This window comes from Lathyrus oleraceus, chromosome 1, assembly GCF_024323335.1.
Source record: "Lathyrus oleraceus cultivar Zhongwan6 chromosome 1, CAAS_Psat_ZW6_1.0, whole genome shotgun sequence".
Lineage (NCBI taxonomy): Eukaryota > Viridiplantae > Streptophyta > Magnoliopsida > Fabales > Fabaceae > Lathyrus > Lathyrus oleraceus.
The window spans coordinates 425,390,346-425,414,529 of record NC_066579.1 but is presented as its reverse complement, the minus strand read 5'-3'; the positions used below and the strand labels follow the sequence as shown (position 1 = coordinate 425,414,529).

Sequence of the window (24,184 nt, the reverse complement as noted above, 5' to 3'; positions counted from 1 at the left end):
AGAAATTGAATTTGATCCTCCGGCGACCCCCAATGTCATCACAGCACCTATGCCTAATCATGACCAGAATGTTAATGTTGTGGACGACAATTCTCACGTTACTGACGTTGCTGATTTAGCATCTCCTCTCCTGATCGTTAAGAAGAATTTATTGCGAGCTGGTTTATTTCCAGGTTGTGCTGAAGGTTGCGATCTCTGTGTACTCCGACCCAATGATTGTTTGAAGTTGAAGAACGGCATTCAACGGCTGATGGATGATCGTACAATTCTATTTGAAAGGGTTCCTAAGGTGGACAACTCTATTGAAGAGGTATCTGTGATTGCTAGGTCCAAAGCTCCAGTGAAGATTACCGCTACTAGAGTGCCTGTGAAGATTACCGCTGAGCCCAAAGTGGCTCCCCTGATTATTACCGCACCTGGCCCCGTGCCATATTCCTCCAGCAAAGCTATTCCGTGGAACTATGGAGGCGACGTTTACATCCATGGCATAAAGCAGGTTGGTAGTTCTGCTAATCCTAATGATATTGTGGGGACTAGTAAAGTTACTCGAAGTGGAAGGATCTACTCCCCAGAAATCTCACCTCCCGCTCCCGAAATTCGAGGAAAAAGACCAGTCAATCCTCCTCAGTCAGAGACATCGGTCGAAGTTACTTCTGAAGATGTTGCCAAACAGGAAATGGAAGAGATGCTGAAAATCATCCGTAAGAGCGATTTTGATGTAGTGGAACAATTGGGGCATACTCCGTCTAAAATCTCAATGTTGTCCTTGTTATTATCCTCTGAATCCCATGCCAATGCATTGATGAAATTCTTGAAGACCGCTCATGTGCCTCAAGAAACATCCGTCGATCAATTCGAACATTATGTTGCTAATTTGACTGTTGACAATGGCCTAGGCTTTTCCGATGCTGACCTGACGCCAGCAGGAAAGAATCACAATAAAGCTCAGCATATCTCCATCGAGTGTGAGGGGATCACCCTGGCTCACGTGTTGATCGACAACGGCTCTTCCTTGAATGTGCTCCCGAAAGCTGTACTCGATAAATTTGACTACAAAGGCATTGAACTGAAACCTAGTGATGTTGTGGTGCGTGCTTACGATGGTGCGAAGAGTGTTGTCTATGGTGAAGTGGTTCTCCCTATCAAGATAGGACCTCAAGTCTTCAACACTACCTTTCACGTGATGGACATTCGTCCCGCCTACTCCTGCTTGTTGGGGCGCCCTTGGATCCATGGGGCAGGTGCGGTAGCTTCGTCGCTTCATCAAAAGCTGAAGTATCCAATAGCAGGCATGGTTGTCACTGTATGTGGAGAAGAAGAGTATATTGTCAGTAGTGTGCAAGCCTTCAAATACGTCGAGATGGATGGTGAATTCTTTGAGACTCCTTCTCAGTCATTTGAAGTGGTTCCTCCACCCAGTCCTGTCCTTAAGCCAACTCCCCTTGTGCCCAAGGTTGTTCGTGCTCCCCCTGTCATGATCTCTCTGAAAGATGCTCAAGCCGCGATTGAAAATGGTGATCGTGCTGGTTGGGGTCAACTGATCAATGTACCGTACAAGTCTGATAAAGCTGGCCTGGGGTTTAACTCTGGAAAGATAGTCAAAAATCAGATTAATGCTATGGAAGATGCTGATAGTGATTGCGACTTAGATAGCTGGATTTTCCCAACAATTGGTGACGGACTCAACAATTGGAAGACTGAAGACATTATCCCGATTTCCTTTAGTCAGGAGTAATTGTTATTGTTTATTCTAGAATTGCAAATTTTAATTTTCTTTTACAATCAAACTTCTTAAAGCATTGTGTCTATGCCCGAGGCACAATGGCTAATTTGTTAGGGGTTTGTCATTTTCATAAGCATATTCATATTCAATAGATCAATGGACTTTTTGCATTCAAATATTGCGCTCTTTATCTTTCCTGTCATTTTTCAAACAAGCTATGTTTCTTGCACACACTCACGTAACAATTTGCCGATCCATATCCACTCTGGATCCTGTTGGTAATGACTCTGCTACTGTTCATTATGACTTTGAAAATCCGATCTACCAAGCCGAGGATGGAAGCGAGGAAGATTGTGAAGTCCCTGGAGAACTTGCCCGACTACTGCGAGAAGAAAAGACTATACAGCCGCATGAGGAATCAATTGAAATTGTAAATCTGGGTACTGAAATAAACAAGAAAGAAGTCAGAGGTTTCTTGGGGCACTCGAATTACATTGCCCGATTCATTCCACACTTGACTGCTACCTGCAAACCCATCTTCAAATTACTGAGACAAAACCAAGAGATGGTATGGAATGATGAATGCCAAGAAGCTTATGACAAAATCAGGAAATATCGCCAAGAACCTCCAGTTCCGATGCCACCAGTTGAAGGAAGACCTTTAATTACGTATTTGACCGTGTTAGAAAATTCAATGAGGTGTGTTGGGGCAACATGACGAGTCTGTTCGAAAAGAGCATGCCATATACTGCCTTAGCAAAAGGTACCGACTGTGAAACAAGATACTCACAGCCCGAGAAAGCTTGTTGTGCTTTGGCCTGGGCTGCTCGCCGACTAAGACAGTATATGTTGAATCATACCACCTTATTGACTTCTAAGATGGATTCTATCAAATACCTATTTGAGAAACCTGCTGTCTCCTGAAAGAGTTATCACTGACAATGGTACTAATTTGAACAACAAGATGATTACTGAACTCTGCACGCAGTTCAAAATAAAGCACCATAACTCTTCTCCGTACCGGCCAAAGATGAACGGCACCGTGGGGACTGCTAACAATATCAAGAAGGTCATGCAAGAAATGACAGTAACATACAAAGACTGGCATGAGATGTTACCCTTTACTCTTTACGGTTATCGCACTTCAGTGCGCACTACGACAGGGGCAACTCCGTTCTCTTTAGTCTATGGAATGGAAGCCATCTTACTAGTGGAAGTTCAGATTCCCTCTCTAAGAATCATGAAAGAGGCGGGCTTAGATGAAGATGAATGGATTCAGACTCGACTCGATCAGATAAATCTGATTGATGAGAAGAGACTTGCGGCTGTTTGTCATGGGCAGATATATCAGAAATGCATGACCCAGGCATTTAGCAAAAGAGTTAAGAGACAGGTGTACCAACTTGGCGACTTGGTGATCAAGCGTATCATTCTACCACAAGGTGATCCCAGAGGCAAATGGACTCCCACATACGAAGGGCCATTTGTGGTTAAGAAGGTATTCTCTGGTGAAGCCATGATACTCGCTACTATGGATGGTGAAGACTTCCCACATCCCGTGAACGCGGACATAGTTAAAAAATACTACGCATAAAAGAGACCCGCTAGATCGACGTATCTAGGCAAAAGTAAGGGCATCCCGGCGAACCAAAAGGGTTCGGGCAAAAATTAGGGATATATAAAAAAAAATGTACACCCGGCAAGTCGAAAACCTGAAAAGGCGGCTTGGGCAAAAAAGGGTATCCTGGTGGACTGAAAACCTGAAAAGGCGGTCCAGGCAAAAATTAGGGATTAAAGCGTATGACTATGTCCCGTTCTCAGTCCACTTTCATCCAAGTTCGAGGGACTGACCAAGCCAATCACTTCTATCCGACAGCAAGGGATGAGATGCTCGAAGACATAATGACAGTAGTAGGCTTAAAATCAATAGGACTTCTTCCACATAGCTTTCTCTTTGTTTTCGACAATTTCCTCTTACTAGGATTTCTGTCTCCTTGTACACAAATTGCCTGTTTATAGGCCTCCTTTCAAAATCAATACAACCCTCTTTCAAAAAAAAGATGCTTTTGTTTTTACTTTTCTGTTTTGGTTGCGTAAATGTCCATTGATTTAATTTGAATTAATATGTGCATTTGAATATGACTGATGTTTACCAAAAATACATGCATAGAATAGCAATAGCAATTACTACCCGACTTCAGGATCAAGGAAAAGGTCTAATCATGCTTCCAATGAATCCGCTACCAATTCTCTTCCCCAGCAAGCCTTTTTTTTCCTCAGAAAATGGCAGTATCCCCAGGCACAGCCAGTTACTCCCCAACAGAGGTCGGCGTCACCAGACAGATTGATCATCTCATCCATCCCCAGCCAGGCTCTGTTGAATATTTCCACCATCAGACAGAAATCAAGCATCCCCAGCCGAGAAAGGGTCATCGACACAAATGTCTCAAATCAGTAGATGGGGATTTATTTTCCCCAGTAGAGTCCCCAAGCAGAACTTCTCATACGTATAACTCATTCATTACATCCTTTCACAGCATACGCATGCATACAACATTCACATTTATTTTAGCATAACACGAAACATCTCATGCATCATGACATAGCATGAAGCTAACTTTTTCTTTGCAGGTTAATTATCCTCCTGATATAGTCAAAATAAAAGGTTCATTCAGACAGACACCTTTATCAATCACATTCAAGATTCAGATACATATTTCAAATACAGTTCATGGGAACATTCATTCTGACAACACTTCGATATCCTCCTAACGATGGCATCTTTAAGCCCATCCCAGACATTTATTGCAAGTACAACATATACAGGTTATCAGATACAGCCTAACGTACGGTTCATTCTGATTCAGCCCAACATATGACTTCTTCAGCAACTCCAATGCGGTCTAACGTACGACCCATTTGGACCTTCAAATCCTCAGATGCTGCCTAGCGTACGGTACATTCAGGGGTGTAGTCTAGCGTACGACTACTTTCTTTTTCAGATGCAGCCTAACGGACGGCTCATTCTACAACTCGGATACGATCTAACGTACGATCCATTCTGAACTTCAACAACCCCAACGCGGTCTAACGTACGACCCGTTTGGATCTTACAACCCTCAGATGCTACCTAACGTACGGTACATTTCTGAAGTGTAGTCTGGCGTACGACTACCGCTTTCATCATCAGATGCGGCCTAACAGACGACTCATTCTGCGACGGTCTAACGTACGACCCGTTCGGATGTCCATCCCCTCAGATGCTACCTAACATACGGTACATTTCTGAAGTGTAGTCTAACGTACGACTACCCCTTTCGTCATCAGATTCAGCCTAATGTACGACTCATTCTGCAACTCAGATACGATCTAGCGTATGGTCCATTCTGATCCTTTATCCCCAACAGCATATGACACACTCCGACTCCCCAGCGAAGTCGGCAGCCTAATGGATGACTCATTATACGGTCTAACGTACGACCCAGTGTGGCACCCATGTCTTCAAATTGGCCTAATATACGGCGCGATCTGAAGCTTTCGTCATCAAACCTCCCGGATGGCATCTTTAAGCCCATCTCCATCAAGACCAACTGTCGATTCTCAAGTGCAAATTTTTGGGGCATTCTAGTGTTCAATAATCTTCCACCTCCAGACCACGAATGGCATACACGCCATCCTAACTCTCTCGGTTCAAGAATATTGAACAGGGGCAGCTGTCATACCCCAAAAATTACCCATCATTTTTCCTAAAAAAAAAAAAAAAAAAAAAAAAAAAAAAAAAAAAAAAAAAGAAAAAAAAAAAAAAGAAAAAAAAAAAAAGAATTTTTTTTAATTAATTAATTAATTAAATAATTAAATAATTAAAATAAATAAATAAAATATAACAAATTATTTTGGACTTGGGTCTTCCTCATTCCAAGCCACCCACGAAATCAGTCTATAAATACTGAAGTTTCAGTAGAGGAAAGGACACTTGGAGTTTACACTGGGAGATTCACTGGAGAAAGAAGGAAGAGAAGCAAAACACTCTGAGGTTTCCTTGGAACAAAACCTTGAGGAAAAAGAAAGAGAGAGGACAGAGAAGGACGGATAAAAACTTTGGCATAGGAACCCTGCCTACCCGGAGAATTCAGAGTAAAGAAACCCTGAAGGCAGCCCATCTGCACCGAAGCCATCGCCGTCCAATTCCCGCTGCCTAACTTATTCCGATACTACAAGTGGTCAATCCCTTCAACCTTGAATTGGCAAACAGGTTTGCGTATCTCTATTGTTTATACTTTCAATTGGCCATATCTACATATATAATGTATCATGATTAAATGTTGATATATAATTTGCTTTCGTATGGGAATCTAAATACGCCTGAATACCCTGAATGTTTGACCATGTTATTCCTGTGATAAAATGCCATAAAATTCAAAGTTCCTAACATGGGGCTGTTTTCAAATTCAAAATCCGTGGCCTTCGCTAGGCGAGGCAGAGGCGAACGAGACAGTACCTGATTCTTCTAGTCTGTTTTTTTTATGTTTTTATCATAGCCATGCATTATTCATCCTATCCTATTTATTGTTGTGATATTTCTCCGGTGTAATCTTCGATTGCACCCTGATTTGGTGTTCTGACATGTTTCTTTTTTTGAGTTTCGTAAAGGTTCACATATCCCAGGAAAAGGTTATTGGCTAGGTATTCCACTTTATTTGTGGGATACCCTTGTGGAGTTTCACCCTAAATTAATTTTTAATGTATTAATTTCTAATGTATTAATTTTTTAATATATTATTTTTAATAATTTTAATGTGGAGTTTCATCCTAATTATATAATTAATTGTAAAACTTTGCCTTTGAATAAGTGATCTTGGACCTCTCTTTGTTGCCTTACGATTACGATATTACGGTCATGTCCCGCGAACGTGGGGATACCCTTAGCAAAGACCCTTCGGTTAAATCATCATAAAATAAATTATAGTCCCTCGGATGTTGCCTTCGAATATACAACTTTGTCCCTCGATGACCCTCCGATGTTGCCTACGGTTAAAAGATGATAGTCCCTTCGAATGCTAAGGTATCCTCGTAACTGTTGCCTTCAATGACCAATCGATGACCCTACGATGACCCTTTTACATCCAAAGGATAAAACTACTTATTTCTCAATAATAAGGACAGTTTTACCCTCATAAGGATAGGAAATACTCATAAAGACCTTGGGTCGGTATAACTCTTAATTGCTGGCTCACAACCTAAAACATTTTTTCACACCTCACAACTTTCAAAATACCTTCAGAAAATCACCACTTGGTATACATTCATACTAGAATCATTACCGAGTTATATTTTTCTAAACAATTTTCAAAACTAAACGAGATAATCACTTTGTATACATTCATACAAGAATCATTACAAAGTTAAATTCTCTTTTCAAAACAATTTTTCTAAACAATTCACAAACACTTTTTTTTAGACAAAAATAATATAAGTGATCGAGCAATTAAGAGCCCATGGATAACCATGGATACGAAGGGTGCTAACACCTTCCCTTTGTATAATGTACCTCCCGAACCCAAAATCTAAATTAAGGTTTTTCCTGTTCTTTTCCACCTTTCCTTATTGGATAAAAGAAAAGTCGGTGGAGACTCTTGCTAACCGCGACATTGCGATAAAAAACACAAAAAGTCCAGTTCACCGTATGACAGAGAGCAACAAGAAGGAAATGTAATATGTTGAAATTTTGAAGAAAGTGTACGAATCTTCAATGAATAAGAACAAGAAACTGTGGATGAAGATGAAGTCAGAGGAATATTTTTCAAATATTGTTCAAATATTGTAATGTTGTTCAATTGTTTATGAAATGTGTTCAAATGTTGTCCCAAAAGAGTATTTGCAGAAATGTTGTTAAAATGTTAAAATGACCTATAATTTTGAGTGAGTATGACCTATAATTTTGACAGCAAATTTCAATTTGGCATAGTTGGCCTTTGTTTGGATTAAATTGAAACAAAATATGTCCATAATTTACAATTCAATTTGGCAATACTTACATATCATAATTTTCCTTATGCCTTAATATGACAGTATAAACCATATACCAAATTTCATATTAAACCAAATACAATTTGGCTTATGACAGTTTAAACCAGATGACAAATTTCAAAATAGTTATTTCATTCATTACCACAAATTTCAAAAAAGTATTTACTTCAGTCATTGTATTACATATAAAGGTAGTTGATCCATTCCATTGCAGTACATAACAAAACAGAAAACATAATAAATCACAGTACATGTGACATGGTGGTGATACACACCATTCAAATATCTTCAAAACATAAGCATATGACAGTACATATAAAAAAGATAAATATCTTCATTTATCATCATAGTCTTCATTGTGTGAGGCCCTTGCAAATGTATGCCTAGCTTTTTAATATTTTAGCACCGTCAATGACATCTACCGTGGTTTCCTCTTCAGTAATCACCAATGGATCATCTAGTTCTTTACCAAGGCCAGCTATGTCTCTTGTTTTCAGTGTCCTTAGTTTGTCACTCTTTCTTTTTGCACCTGTAAAATCAACATTTTTCTTCACCTTGTTTTTTGGTGTTAGTCTCTTGACCTAGCACAAGAAAGAATAGGCAAGTGGTAAAAGACATGACTAAATAACATAAGGAATATGTACAAAATGTTTATATACTCATAGGCTCACTGCTACTTGGCTTTTGTGCAGAAATTTTGACAACAGATGGTGGTTTGAAGGCAATATTGTTACGTGTTTTTGGTTTTTTTACTAAAAAAAGTCTTGACACCAACTGATTTTGATGCACTTGGCTTGATGGGTGATGTGTAAATACTTATAGGTTGAATGTCCAAGACCTCTTCATTACTTAGAAATGCTTCCAATGTCTCAGCATCCCAGTCACAGTACTTGTCCAAACCTGAAGCTTGTGTTGTTGGTTCCACATTGATAGATGGTTGTTCCATATTGATAGTTGGTTGATCCATATTGGCAGATGGTTGTTACACATTGATAGATGTTTTTTCCCTAAGTATGACACCCATAAGATAATTCCTTATCCACTCAAACATGGTTAATATTGGTTTGTCCCTTTGTAAAAAAAGGGTAGCATTGAAGGAATCACTTAGATTGTTCATTAGGACATCACACTTAGAATAAAAAGGAAAAACATGCTTGCACCATTTGGGGGGGGGGGGGGGGGGGGAATAACCTCTAACCATTCATATGTCTCCAAAATGTCCTCCTCGATTTGAAGCATCTTAGATTCATGTCCTTCAAAATATGTTACCTTTGTTGCAACCATCATCAGAACTCTAAACAATGTTCCTCCTATAAACTTCTTCTTGAAGTTTGCATACAAGTGCCTTAGATAAAATCTGTGTTCAAATCCTGGATACTCCTTATCAAAAACTTGAATCAGGCCCTTTGCAACAAAACAAACAAGTTCATTTAGTATAAAACCATAACAATTTAAGTAAATAAAACATGACATGAGTTTAAAACTTACCTTTTGCTAGTCAGAAATGAAACACCGTCTGCTTTCTCCAATGTCTTCAATAATCAACTTAATAAACCAGCTCCATGAATCCTTTGCTTCATTCTCAACAACTCCAAAAGTAGTAGGAAAATATTGGTCATTATGATCTCTTTCAATAATAATCAGTAATATACCATCATATTTGTTCTTCATATTACATCAATCTAAACCAATAAACGGTATGCATGTCTTTGTTAAAGTATTTTTTGTCCCATCAAAACATATATAACATCTTTCAAATCTTGGTTGTAACTTTGGGATTGGACAATTAATGTTAATCCTGAGAGTGTTTCCTGATGAAGCTTTCCTTAACTCAACACCATATGACCATAATAATTTGTATTGTTTGCTAGAATCTCCTTCTACAATTTGTCTAGCCAACTGCCTTGCCTTAAAAACTTTACAACTTGGGATTTCAGTTGCATACCTAAGCTTCACATCTGCTACCACCTCATTTAATTTCATCTTTGTATTATTCTTCAACCCATCAATAATAACCATTACAACCCACTATACTTTGGCACTTTTGTTGAAAATCTGTCTTCCACACTTGTGCTTGTGAAATAATGTCTTTATCCTAAATGTTATGGTGGTTAAAACTCTATTGCAAAAAACAATATAGTTACATGTTTTTTTTGTTACATACCACCACACACCTATTAACATCTTTTTTTCAAACCTCACTTCCCTATTGTCATTCTCTAATTTTGTCCCATAATTATCTCCAGTCTTTTAATTTATTTTGCATTAAATCTCTTCCATTTTTAGGCCTAGGTCAATTTGAACTTAGACTCAATTTTACCATGGCTACTCATTTCATCCATTTGGCATTGCATTGTCCATAGTCGGTCATATTTTAGGAACTTTGGCCATTGTTATTCATGTTCACTTTATGCATACCATTAGAATTTTAAGTACACTATTTCTTTTAAATCTTTTCAATAGAAAAACCCAAATAGTCATGGTTTGTTACTTTTCATGTCATCACTTATTCATATTAATTTTACTATTGCTTTGAAATTTTGAAACAAGATAGCATTAAAATAAATCAATTTTTCATACATAACCATGGTGCATGTACTTATTCATAGTATCCCACAACATTACATAGCATGACATTTAGTTTCGAAATATCATTAAAAAAGAAAACAAAATGGAAGAGAATAAATGATTTTATTGATTGGCCTATTACATACATACATATCCAATTACATCTTCATCACATAACTTTTCATCATTCATATATTACATAGCATGTACAATTTAAAAATATTAAAAAAAAATGAGTTTGGTTTGTCGAGTAACACGAGTCCCTTGCAGCAAGGCCTCGTCACATCATATCATCTTATCCACATTCATAACATACCACCAACACCTGTATCATTCCATCAATAAGCCAAATTCAATTTTTAAAAAAAAATAAAGAGTAAGAGAAGCAAAATTTGAGGGACATGAGTTTTGAAACCATATACATCATTTTCATCATCCAAATCAAACAACACACAACCAATTCATTATTCCATCAAACATCATTAACATGAGCACACATCACATACCTCAAAACCAAATGAAATTTAAAAAAGAGAAACAAACAACATCAGTGTGAAACACGTGCCATGCAGTAGCATTACCATCCATGACATTCATCTTGCAATCACATATTAATCATCATACATTAAACGAACTAAATTTTTGAATAAAATGAATTGGAACAGAATGCAAATCACATTCAGCTTCACCATCCCACATCATCATCATTATGTTTCAATTCATCACATACTACCAAAGTTCACTCAACTCAATCCACCCCACACTCACCAACTCACAATTCCATTCACTATCCTCACACGGATCCTCACTTTTCCCCTAAAATACCTCATCACTAACAACTTTACCCCCCCCCCCCCTTCCCCCTCCCTCAAGATATGATCACACCAATCACCCAACTCCACTATAAATGCATCCCTGCATACACTCAGTAAGACAACAAAAAATCTATTGAACCTATGCAAAAATCTAACCAACCCTCACAAAAGCTCCCAAGAGAAAGCTCCTTAAGATTCTCCTCAAAGCTTAATAAAGTTGAGGTTGGCCCTAGTAACCTCACTCACTCACCAGATCAAAATAAAGAAGAAGAAAGAGACGGGAGGAATCAAAGCAACAAACAAAACAAAAGCAGAAAAGATTCAGAGGACTTACTTAAGGTTGGGTTCACCGGAGTTTCAAACTCCAACGAGGTCTTCTCCTTTAATTTTTACTTCATTTTCTTGGATATTGCTTGTCGTTTATTATTGTTGTATACCTAATTATGGTTCTTTCATTGTAATCTGAACGTTTTATGTTAGATTTTGAACCTAGGGTTTTATTTGGGAATGAAGGTAGATCTCTGAGTGTGGGTATGGTTTGTTTAAATTGATAGCATATTATTAATTAAAGAAATTAGATAGGGTTTGTGTTTAGATTTTTGGGATTTAGCCATTTTTTAAGGTTCTGGGTTGAGCTCTGATGAACATGCAACATGTTTATCATGAGTACCTCAAGATTGGCCGTGTTTGATCTGTTTGAGAAGAGAGAGTGTTAGAATTGTGTTTCTACAATGGTGGATATAGAGAGAATGCTGTGAGAGAGAGAGAGAGAGGTGTTTGGGGTAAATGATTCCCACATAAGCAGACCCTCATTTTACCTCTCTCTCATCATGGCCTTTTCCAACACGTGGCCATCTCTTGGCCTCTTGATTTGTTGACTCTGCTGAGTTGACCAAGGGTCCTAAATAGAGCCCCTACCACAGCTGCCATGCACCCTAGCTTCTGGATCCTCATATTAGTTCTTGATCTAATCAGATGAATGAGGTTGAGTTAAGTTTTTGACTCCCCTAATCCTTTTGACCTGGGTCAAGTGGTTTTTGGGCCCTGCCATGTTAGGCCTCTTCCTTTTGGTCCATCCCCTTATTTTCCTTATGCAACATTTTCTTATTCTCTTTTTGTTTATGTTGGGTCTTTGGGCCATGCGTGTGCTCTTTTTGCTACTTTCATCATCCTCTGTTGTTCTCATGCACCCCCATTGCCACTTGATTTTTTTTTATTTATTTATCTTATTTTTATTATTTTTGTTAATAAAAATCATTTTAATAAAAATAAAATCAATCATATTTTGTAACACTCGATCGCATCAAATCTTTTTCAAGTATTTTGTAACACTCGATTGTCACTTGATCCAACGTCAAGTATTTTCAAAAATCAAATTCAAATGGTTTTTTAAATGCAAAATCAAACGCTCGATCACATCAAATCCTTTTCAAATCCAATTGTTTCAAAACTCTTTTTCTCAATAAATAATTGGTTGAAAAATGTTAGGTTGAACATACTTGTCCCTCTTAACCCTGAATACTTGAATGATGGTCATAATTATCCTACAGTTCGAGTATTTGTCATCCGCTTCAAAATACATTAAATAATTGAATCAAGTTTATTCTTTCATTGACGGAAGAGGCTAGTTGAAAGTAATTGTCCTCCTTGGTCCCAAGTATTTGTGTGATGATCGCACTTAGCCTCCCACGCGAATACTTGTCATTCGTTAAAGGAACATGACTTAATTAGCCACACCAATTTCACTAAATAACTCGGACGAAAAAGGTTAGGTTGGATGTATATGTCCCTCGTAATCTCGAGTATTTGGATGATGGTCGTAATTAGCCTACTGTTCGAGTACTCGTCGACCATCCAAAAACATTCAAGCAATTAAACCTATCTTTTCTCTCCCTTGCACGATTGAAACCCTTTTTCATAAACGAATATTATTCAGTCCATTCTACAACGATACAAACAAACACTTAAGACTCCAATTGCAATCATACAAGCAATGTTTAACTACTAGAATGCGATCTAAACATTCATTCAATAAAATCAACTAATCAATACGTAGTTTTCTACAAAGAACTACATAGTTTTGAAATCCTTATTGCACTTGAGGATACGTAGGAGCAAGACCCGCAATCTTGTCAAGCACCCTAATAAAAGTCTTTTTTGTGAATCTTTTATTTTCCTTTTGAACTTTTAATAACTTGAAGAAAACAAGCAACAAAAGCTAACATTTTATTCGCAAATCTAACTAAATTATTCTCATTTAGTACAACGGATGTGAGGGGTGCTAATACCTTCCCCTCACATAACCGAATCCCAAACCCGAATTTGGTTGTGTCGACCATTTTCTTTTTATTTTAAGGGTTTATTGATTTTCCCTTTCCTTTTGGAACAAATAAAGTTTGGTGGGGACTCTGTTATCATCTCGAGCATGTGAGCGCTCCAGGTATTTTTTCGCATTGCGACACCTACCATTCAACACAATATGCTATAGTATAACTTTCTTAAACTGTTTCGATAAAGAAAAATCCATTCCAACCTTGAAAGTAAAATTCTTACTAAGAGCATCCTCTTCTTTGAACCTAATTACACTAGACTTATCACATAACTATCATCATCTACCCCACTATCAAGATCACCAGTCATGTATTATTTTTCAATGACATGTTCCCTACCCATCTATTGTATGATAAATATATTATTGGATGGTTCACTTGGGTTCTTACCATCCATAGATTCACCATAAACTCATTATTAAAACCTCCATCTACACTTTCATAAAAACCTTCATCAAACCCTTTCATCATCTCCTCATCACTATCATCAAAATGTACACCCTTCACATATTCATCCCTGGATTCACCTTCACAATCAATAGAATTATCAACCTCTTCATCACATTTCTTCCCATTTCCCTTCTCTTTAACCATAAAGGTGGCATCTCCTATAACTAGTTTCAAGTTATACTGCATATATGGTTAAAGAGATAACTCACATATGTAGATTCAAGTTTCTTTAACCATAAAGGTGGCATCTCCTATAACTAGTTTAGGCTCAGTGAATATCTCAACTTCACATTTTTTTTCAAATGCAAACATAGATAACTCACAAGTATCTCCACCATCCCTAAAAGGTTTTAAATCTTCTTCAAAGGTACCATTATCATGTTTCCACCATATTTTAATAGCCCTAACATCAAACTCAGTATCAATCTTTTTTATTAAATCACATGCTTCCAAAAATGATCAATAATCTAGATCTTGACCACTATATGCAAAAACTTTCCCACCTCGTATCTTAAGTTAGGATCTTTTACAAAACAACCCTTCGTGTAGAACACGACCTTAAATTTATCCATGACATGTACAATAATTTAACTTATGCTAAAAAAATTCAAATTAGGTAAAATACAATACAAATTCAGTATGCAGTAAAACTTGAATCTACATACATGTGTAGTACAATCCAAAATCTACGATATTAAGTAACAATACAAGTAAAATGACGGATAAAAAAATTCCTCATTACTGAATAAACAAAGTGGCAAACCTGAAAGGAACCACGCGTTGGAAGATTCAACAAAATGGGACCACAAAGATTACTTTCAACTAGAAGGGACCATCGCTCCAACAAAATTTCAACTGGAACGCGCCACAAGACGGGATCATGAGCACACACGCAAAGGTGGAAGAAGAGAAAGTGAGTTCTAGGATTTTGGTTTGAATTCCGTAAAGTGATGGAATGGTTTAAGAATTTGGACTTTCGTATTTTATTCAACGTTATCTAAGAATCCACACTGAAAAATAGAAATAAAATTAATCCACGTTCGCAAATGAAACTAGTTCCAGATAAACCTCTCTTAGTGGAAACTAATGGTAGAGACCAAATTTATGGACGATTTTTTTTATAAAAATCATTGTTTAAAGGAAAATTTTAGAATGGCTAAAATTGAAATTTAAAATATTTATAGGAACTAAAAACTTATTTAACCTTTTAACACATTTCATTAGATATTAATAATTTAACAAAAATAATAATTTATTTTAGTTTAATTAAAAAAATGACTTGACAAATAAAAAACACATTTGTCTCATGTCACGTCATAAAAACGTGTTACATATTAAAAAAATTACTCTTCAACATTTTTTAAACCAAAATTGAAAATAAAGAACCATAATATTTAAAAACAAAATAAAGAAAACATGACAAAATACAGGAAAATCAATAATTTAGCTTTAATTTACCAATGACATTGAACATTTCCATTTTCCTCTCTCCCCTCATTTCAACTTCAATTTCAATTCTTTAGTTTACACTACATATATGTTCTTTTGCTTTTTATTATTAGTATAAAATTATTAAGATTTGTACCAAAAAACACATTTTTCCAAAAAAATAAAAAATCATTTATTAAGGTGTGGATCCAAAGTTAAATATCATATGCTTGAAGTACTGATTATTTCCATCTTGTTTGTTCTATCATGGTTCCAATGCCAAAATGTTCACTTCCTATCTATTTGAGCCAAGCAACAAGACCTTTGGATCAAAGAAGATCAACTACTCTTGGTAGTAGTAACTATCGCTCCCATCACACACTCAACCAGGTTAGGACTAAGTTTTGCTATTTTATTATTACATGCAAATATATTATTTTTTGAGATGGAACTTGTGTTCTAAAAGAAGGGCATGTGTCTTATTTTGAATGTATGTAGGAAAGAAAAAAGTCATGGGGAGAAACTAGGGAATGTCATTCTCATAGACTACCAACCCCACTTTTGGATACTATAAACTATCCAACTCATATGAAGAATCTCTCTAATAAGGTGAAATATATAACTCATACCATATAAGCAATTTGACATGACATTTCTGGTCCTTTCAATGTAACTAGTTAATATACTAGCATTACAATTTTTTCTAAAATAAAATGCAATTTATCCGACCCCAAATTGAAAGTCTATGGTCTAGTGAAAGTTAGGCCTAGGTCTAGTTAAATTTTATTTAAATAGAAAAGACTAAAGTTTTTTTAAAGTCTAGTTCAAAAAATAATAATTAAACTACTAGTTATAAAAATAATTTTAAATATATTAATTCCATCCACTTAAATAAATATAAAGAATACTTTTTCTCAATATTTTGTATCAATTTTATTAAATAAATTTTTTATTTTATATTAATTATAAATTTGCAAATTTTTTTACATATGGGTTAGTCCAAGTAGTATGTGCTACTTGAATGAAATTGATATGAACTATTAACTTAGATTCAATCTCTGCATTTTTTTTTGTATTTTAACATAATATACATACAAATAAATTATTGATACGACTTTAAAAAATATTAATTGTTTTAGTAACATAAACATATTATTATTTTTTTGTATAACTTAAAATATTACTATAAATTAAAATTAAAATACAATATTATATAAAACTAAATTCATTAAAATATTATGTTAAATATAAATATAAAATGGTACAAGATTTTTTTAAGCAAGTGGGCTAAAGAGAACTACTCAAAAATTTATAAAACAAATATCAAAGAGGGGAGGGGGGCAAAACCAAACCCTCGGGTGAACTTTGAATCTAAAGCTATGTAATTCTAGTTTGTTCTTGATTACATTCTTTCTAAAAAAATTAGGCATGGTAGTTAAAAAAATAGAGGCAATGAAGAAAGAGATAACACTAGCAAGAGAGTCTGCGCAATCATTGTCTTCTCTATAAATGTGGAATCCTATAAGGTTCATATTTCTTGCATAGCCTAAGCACCAATGATCATACATGACTTTTCTTATACCGCAAGAAACCCAGACTTGATGCTAATCTAGAGGGATGAGTGGATATTATGATGAATGCAACTGGTAGATCTTAGGACCATACTTCTAAGAATTGTAGCCCAGTCCTCATTAGATTGCAGCAAAATCCAACAAAGCAGCAGATTAGAAGCCTCATTGAAGTTGGTCAAGGATCTTATCCCAATCCCACCTTTTCAATAAGGCATGCAAACTTTCTTCCATGCGATATATCTCCAACCCAGATAAAGTTTTTAATCCATCTTTCCAAATCTCTCAATAAGGAAATGGGCCAAGTATAACTTGTGATGGAGTAAGTGAGAATACTTTGAACCACATAATTCACCAGCTATATTCTTCCGGCAATAGAGAGAGAAGAGATGCTTTCCAAGTAGCTAGCTCACGTTTGGGGTGGCAAAAGGGCAGCCCGCCCCATTTAGGTCCGCCCCGCAAAAGCCCGCAAAGAAACGGGGCGGGGCGGTCATAGTTGATGACGCGGGTCTAAAACTTAGGCCCGCCCCGCAAAAAAGTGAGGGCGGAGCGGGGAAAGCCCGCGGGCAATGCACTTTTTAAGCCTAAAAATGTGAAAGTTTATGTAAATGTCCGTGCCCGCAAAAGTCCACGAAGAAAACGGGGCGGGGATGACACATTAGAGGGTGACGGCCTAAATCCTTGGCCCGCCCCGCACTAAAATGCGGGTAAAACGGACATGCCCGACGGGCCGGACCCGTTTTGCCACCCCTACGTTTAATCTTGTCTGCAATAGGTTGCAAGTAGGCCTATTTTAATCTGTCCTTGAAAATGGGAATGCCTAGGTACCAGAAAGGAAGGCTACAAATGCTAAAGCCAATAAAGTTGGCAATCCTCTAGAGACTATCATTAGAGAAACAATATTCACCATTTGGCCTAAATACATGGCATATATGGTGAATAAGTTCTATAAAGAAACAATATTGCCCTGGCTGCCATTGCATTACACCATGAGTTCACCAGCATAAAAATAATGAAAGGGAATTTTGGCAGGCCTAAGACCCTTAAACAACTTTAACTGCCCATCAATCACCAGCTTGGAAATGCTCATACTGAGGACATCTTCAGCAATGCAAAAGAGAAGATTGAAAGTAACCATGCATAGATCCATTGATAGAAATAGATACGATGGAAAAGTTTAGAAGGGTTTCGATCCACTTATAGAAAATGTCATTGTAGCCAAACGCCTGTCAAACCTTGATGATGAAAGGCTAATCAATGGTGTCAAAGGCTTTGGTGATATCAATCTTCAAAGCAATGTTGCCTCCAAAGGTTTTTTTGAGCATCATTTAGAAGTCAGAAAAGTACAATCCCTGATGATCCTTCCATTAATGAATCACAATCTAGTTTTTTTTTTAAGTCTAGTTTCTTTTTATCTTTCAAATAAGTACAAAGAACCAAGATAGCTGGCCAGAAAATATAGACATGGCGGGAACACCCCGTGACAAAAACAATTCTTCATCCTCAAAAACCTTGAATTGTTCAATTATACATATCTGAGAGTCGTATTTAATGTGGTTAAAACTGTGATTTAGGAATTGAAACAACTTGTGGATGAGGTGCGTTCAGATATTATATTCAAGGTTTCTGAAAGTGGAGGTCATTTAGGATTAAACCTTGGTGTTGTTGAACTCACTGTTGCTCTTCACTATGTTTTCAATGCTCCTAAAGACAAAATCTTGTGGGATGTTGGTCACCAGGTTACTTGTTATTATTATCATTATTTCATTTTGTATGGTTGAACACTTGATCTTATTATTACAAACCTGTGTGTGTGCATTTTGTAGTGTTATCCTCATAAAATTCTCACTGGTAGAAGGAATAAGATGCATACTTTGAGGCTGAAAGATGGATTAAGTGGCTTTACAAAAAGGTCCGAGAGTGAATTTGATTGCTTTGGCACTGGTCATAGCTCAACAACAATATCAGCAGGGTTAGGTATTTCTTTTATTCATATCTATATGTTTCTAGGTACAATTGGTTTTGTGATTTGGCTCATTAAATTTTGACAATTTTACTGCACAAACAGGAATGGCTGTTGGAAGGGATTTGAAGGGAGACAATAATAATGTAATTGTGGTTATCGGTGACGGTGCTATGACGGTCGGTCAAGCTTTTGAAGCCATGAACAATGCCGGTTATCTTCAATCTGACATGATTGTTATTCTAAATGACAATAAACAGGTCTCTTTGCCTACTGCTGATCTTGATGGTCCTATACCACCTGTGGGTGCTTTGAGTAGAACTCTTAGTAAGTTACAATCAAAACAAATTGATGGACCTTTGCATAGTGACATGATTAGTGGTTCTGGATCAACACTATTTGAAGAGCTTGGACTTTGCTATATTGGCCCTCTTGATGGTCACAACATTGATGATCTTGTTGCTATTCTCGACGAAGTTAAGAGTACTGAGAAAACTGGTCCTGTACTAATTCATGTTGTCACTAAAAAAGGTCTTGGATATCCTTATGCAGAAAGAGCAGCAGATAAGTACCATGGTAAAGAAAACACAATTTCTCTATAGAAAGCATGTTTAATGTTTATGATATGTATCTTACATGGTGTAATTTTGCAGGAGTTGCCAAGTTTGATCTTGCTACTGGAAAACAGTTCAAGGGCAAGGCTCTTACCCCGGTACTCACATCATGCTTTGCTGATGCTTTGATTGCAGAAGCAGAAGTTGACAAAGACATTGTTGGAATTCACGCTGCAATGGGAGGCGGAACTGGCATGAATCACTTCCTTCGCCGTTTCCCTACAAGGTGCTTTGATGTAGGGATAGCAGAACAACATGCTGTCATATTTGCTGCAGGTCTAGCCTGCGAAGGTTTTAAGCCTTTTTGCACTATTTACTCATCCTTCTTGCAGAGAGCATATGACCAGGTAGTGTAATTTAACATTCCGCGTAAGAAAGTAACACATATATTAAAGCGCATTGCATTTTAAATATGACTATAGTAGTATTAATTATGCACCGGCTCTCACATAGCATATTGCATAACATTAACTTTTGTAAATGATGCTTTGAGTATATGTCCGTTCAAAGGTGGTGCATGATGCGGACTTGCAAAAGCTGCCAGTAAAGATTTGTGATCGACAAAGCTGGATTCGTTGGAGAAGATGGTCCAACACACTGTGGTGCTTTTGATGTCACCTATATGGCATGTCTCCCTAACATGGTGGTGATGGCTCCTTCCGACGAAGCAGACATGATCCACATGGTTGCTACTGCTGTTGCCATTAACGATAGACCTAGTTGTTTCCGATTTCCAAGGGCAAATGGAATTGGTGTAGAACTACCACCAGGGAATAGAGGCACTCCTCTTGAGGTGAGTTAGAATTTGCCATATTTGTACTTTACAATTATACCTTATGAAGGTGACTCGAAAGAGCTGCTAGCAACATCTTCTCTAACGTGTCAATTTCAACATGGATAATTTATCTTTTATCAAAAGAAATTTGCATGGATTTCCATTCTACTAAATAATTGTGTTAGACAGTGTAATGCTGACATTGCTTTAAAAAACAGTTTCTGAAAATGAGTTTGACATTTATAATTTGGCATTTTAACAGATTGGAAAAGGTAGGATATTGATTGAAGGGGAAAGAGTGGCCCTTTTGGGTTTTGGAACAGCAGTACAGAACTGTGTAGCTGCAGCTTCCATTTATAATCGAACAAGAATCTCAATTTTATGTTGATGCACTGCATTGAAGCTAATGGAAATTTAACTGTTAGCATTAGCAGCTTAATTGTCAATGTTGTAAATTTGTTAGTCAGTTATAGTTGGCTCATAGTTTGTTCGTTTGTTACAGACCAAATATATATAACACTTGGTCTTTAACTTGTAATTCAGACTTTTCATTATTGATTAATGCAAGAAGGCTTTAAGGCCATTCATCATGTGTTTTCTTCCAAACACATCAGAACCTTGATGTGTAATATGCTATCAGATAGCAAAACCATCTGAGCCTCTTTCTTTCTTCTCCTTGCTTCCACATTCATTCTTAAGGTTCTTCTGGAACCCCCTTATTCTCCTTTACATCATCCTCTATCAATCATGTCTACTCATAACGACAATGATTTCGTTGACAATGACAATTTCTCCACCACCAACGTCGTCCTAAAAGATCCATCCATGAACCCTCGAATCCTCTATTATCTATATCCATGTGAAAATCCTGGTTCCATTCTCGTAGCGCAACTGCGTAATGATCACAATTGGAGCAAATCAATGCATTGTGCTCTGACATTGAAGAACAAACTTCCTTTCATCACTGATATCCTAACCAAACCGACTTCATCGGACCTTAATTTTTAGCTATGGGATCGACCGAACAACATAGTTCTTTCTTGGATCAACAAAACTTTTTCCCTCATATTGCTCAAAGCACAATTTGCTTTGAATTTGCTTTTGATCTTACAAGAATTACTCGACAATATTTACTGCTACTCTCAAATAACATGCATATTTCACATTTAAGTCAAAATACTCGCAACGAAATTTCAAATTAATGTTCATAACTTCAAATATCTCAACAACTATAAAGGCTAAATCAAAATATCATCATCCAATGATTAACTCAACAACAAAATAAAATAAAACGTCTCGTTCCCGATGTTACAAATTAGAGTATTTAACCAACTAAAAATGATAAACGATATAGTAAATGAAAGTAAGCTCCAAGAAACTATCTTCCACTCACAACAGCAAAACTCTACTATTGATTATCTGCAAGATGTCCATGGTGGACAACATAAAACAAAAAAGGAGAGAATAAATTTCAATACAAAACGGCGTAAAGAATGCGAGGGTAGATAAACACACAACACATCATGCATTCAAAACACATCCACACCATTACAATTTCACACATTCTCTATCATAATATATATACATATGCATGCAATGTGACTCACGACATCGATACTAAGCATGTGGTACCAATCAACGACGGTTCTTCATACGGTCCGGGTCCCAACATCTTAACTCCAAGCTCCCTCATCTGAGATCCGAACAAGTCACTCGTCCCCTCATCTGAACTCGTGACTCGTTTCTTTCACAACAACGACAACATATGATGTATGACATGATAATGCAACGACAACAACACAACAATGATTACAGTCCCACATCTAACTGTAACCAATCATGCATTTAAACACATCAACAGTGGTTCTAACTCCGAACTACAAATTACAACAATCATCAGCAAGTACTTACAACACTCCACACAATTATACTTGCAATTCACAACATATATTCACACATCAAATAAACATCCACATAACACTCAATCTTTTCATGCATAATCATTATCAATTCAATAAAATGCATTGATTCTCATCAAACAGAAACACATAATCGCAAACAATACATGACAATATCCATTAATCGCTAAAACAACACACTGTCACACAATCTAATCCAAAACAACTTAATTTTGCGTTGTCACCCTCGCCAGGAGACCTACAGCTCGTTGGGCGACCACTCCCTAGATAAGTTCTTCCCTCGCTGGGCGCATATTCCAGAACCTAGAATCCCTCACTCTACATATCTCGTCGGGTGAGACATGGCTCACTGGGCGAAGTTCATCCACGTTGGGCGAGATCGCTCAGACCAGAACCTAGAAAACACGGTTTTCCACCATTGAAGTCCCATCAAAGCTCAGATTTCGCATCCAGAATACTCAATTCGACTAGAAACGAGTCATACACCAATTATAACACATAGACATGTTAATTTCACATGGATACACAATTGATTTCACCAATTTATCATGGATACTCTTGAAAACTCAAACACATTAATTAACAACAACAATTTGCAGATTTCACATGCTTTCATCATGCATCAATTTGACATAATACAATACATGAATTTCACACAACAATATTAATCAAAATAGAATATACATGTATTCACAACCAATAATTCACACATAATCTACAATGACAAAATAAGGGAAAATCTAGAGGAGGGTGAAGCTCTACCCTTCATAAATTACACCAATATACAAAGTAGTTTCCCCCTTACCTTAAATTTTCAGCACCAACTCTAAATTTTGTCTACGGTGATTTCCTCCCAAACCCTTATTCTTACGTTGCTCTTACTTTGCCTATTTCCTCTTGTCCCAAAATAATACACACTGACCACTCTTAGATTTTTTAATCGTTTTTATTAAAAAAAATTAATTTAATCTCTTAATAATTGTACATTTATCCCCTTATTATAATTCTCACCAGTTACCTTATTTTCCTCGTAGTTTTTATTTTTCACCAAAAATCTTTAATTTTTATTTAATCTTAATATTATTTAATTATTTAATTAAATAAATAAATAAATACTTTTCTACCAATCCCAACATAGCATAACACAAATACCAAATCATCAAGCATATAAAATTCATTTAAATAAATAAGTAAAACATAATTTTAATTAAAAAATAATTTAAAGAAAATGAGGTGTTACACCCGATTTTTTTTTAAAAATAACCATATTTTTCAAATTAAATCCTGAAATAACCATATTTTCAAAAAAATTACAGAAATAACCACATTTCCAAACAGATGCGCCAGTTGATCTGACGCATCCAAACAGAAAGCATTGCATGGAGGCGCCAGCAACCATGACACATGTGTTTTATGCATTGGTGTATGCGCCAATTCATCTGGCGCATACACCTTAAGAATTTTTTTTTAATTTTTAAATGTTTATTTAACAATTAATTTAAAAAATATTAATTTTATTTATTTATTTAGGTTATAATAAAAATTAAATTGAATTAACCAAAAATTCAATGACCGGCCCGATTGAAACGTCCCCCTGTTCCACATCCAGGTGCGTTAGTCTGTCTTCGAGGTCTCCCACGAATTTTCATGAGGTGTTTGAGGTCTTTGAGTGCTGACATGATCCAATGGTTGCTGGTGTGAAGGTCTGGTGGAAGGTCTAGCGATATTTGATAGATGTGTCATCATTTGTTCCCAATAGTCGGGAGGCTCTGGTCAACGGCGTTTCCGTAATGAAGTTCGGTGTCCATGTTGTCGTAGTTGGGTCGATGTGGTTGGGTGAATTATGGACGGTATAGTTGCCCGAATTGGGACATTGAATCCTTTTGGAAATGAAGTAATGGTTCTTGGGGTGTACTATAGTTAAACAATGGTTGGTTGTTGTGGTGATGAGATGTTTGGGTGGTCATTGGTGGGGGACTATGATGAAGTGAATCATATGAATCA

General features: G+C 36.6%; 1 long non-coding RNA gene and 1 pseudogene across 1 annotated transcript; one reads left to right on the top strand and one right to left on the bottom strand.

The window, feature by feature from the left end:
• The first annotated feature begins 15,608 nt into the window (after positions 1 to 15,608).
• Positions 15,609 to 20,649, top strand: LOC127113873 (probable 1-deoxy-D-xylulose-5-phosphate synthase, chloroplastic; annotated as a pseudogene).
• A 789-nt stretch (positions 20,650 to 21,438) lies between these two features.
• Positions 21,439 to 23,077, bottom strand: LOC127079056 (uncharacterized). Its single transcript, XR_007787894.1, has 2 exons — positions 22,986 to 23,077; positions 21,439 to 21,680 (listed from the first exon to the last, which is right to left on the bottom strand). It is a non-coding gene; the product is annotated as an uncharacterized LOC127079056 (long non-coding RNA).
• Between the last annotated feature and the right edge of the window lie 1,107 nt (positions 23,078 to 24,184).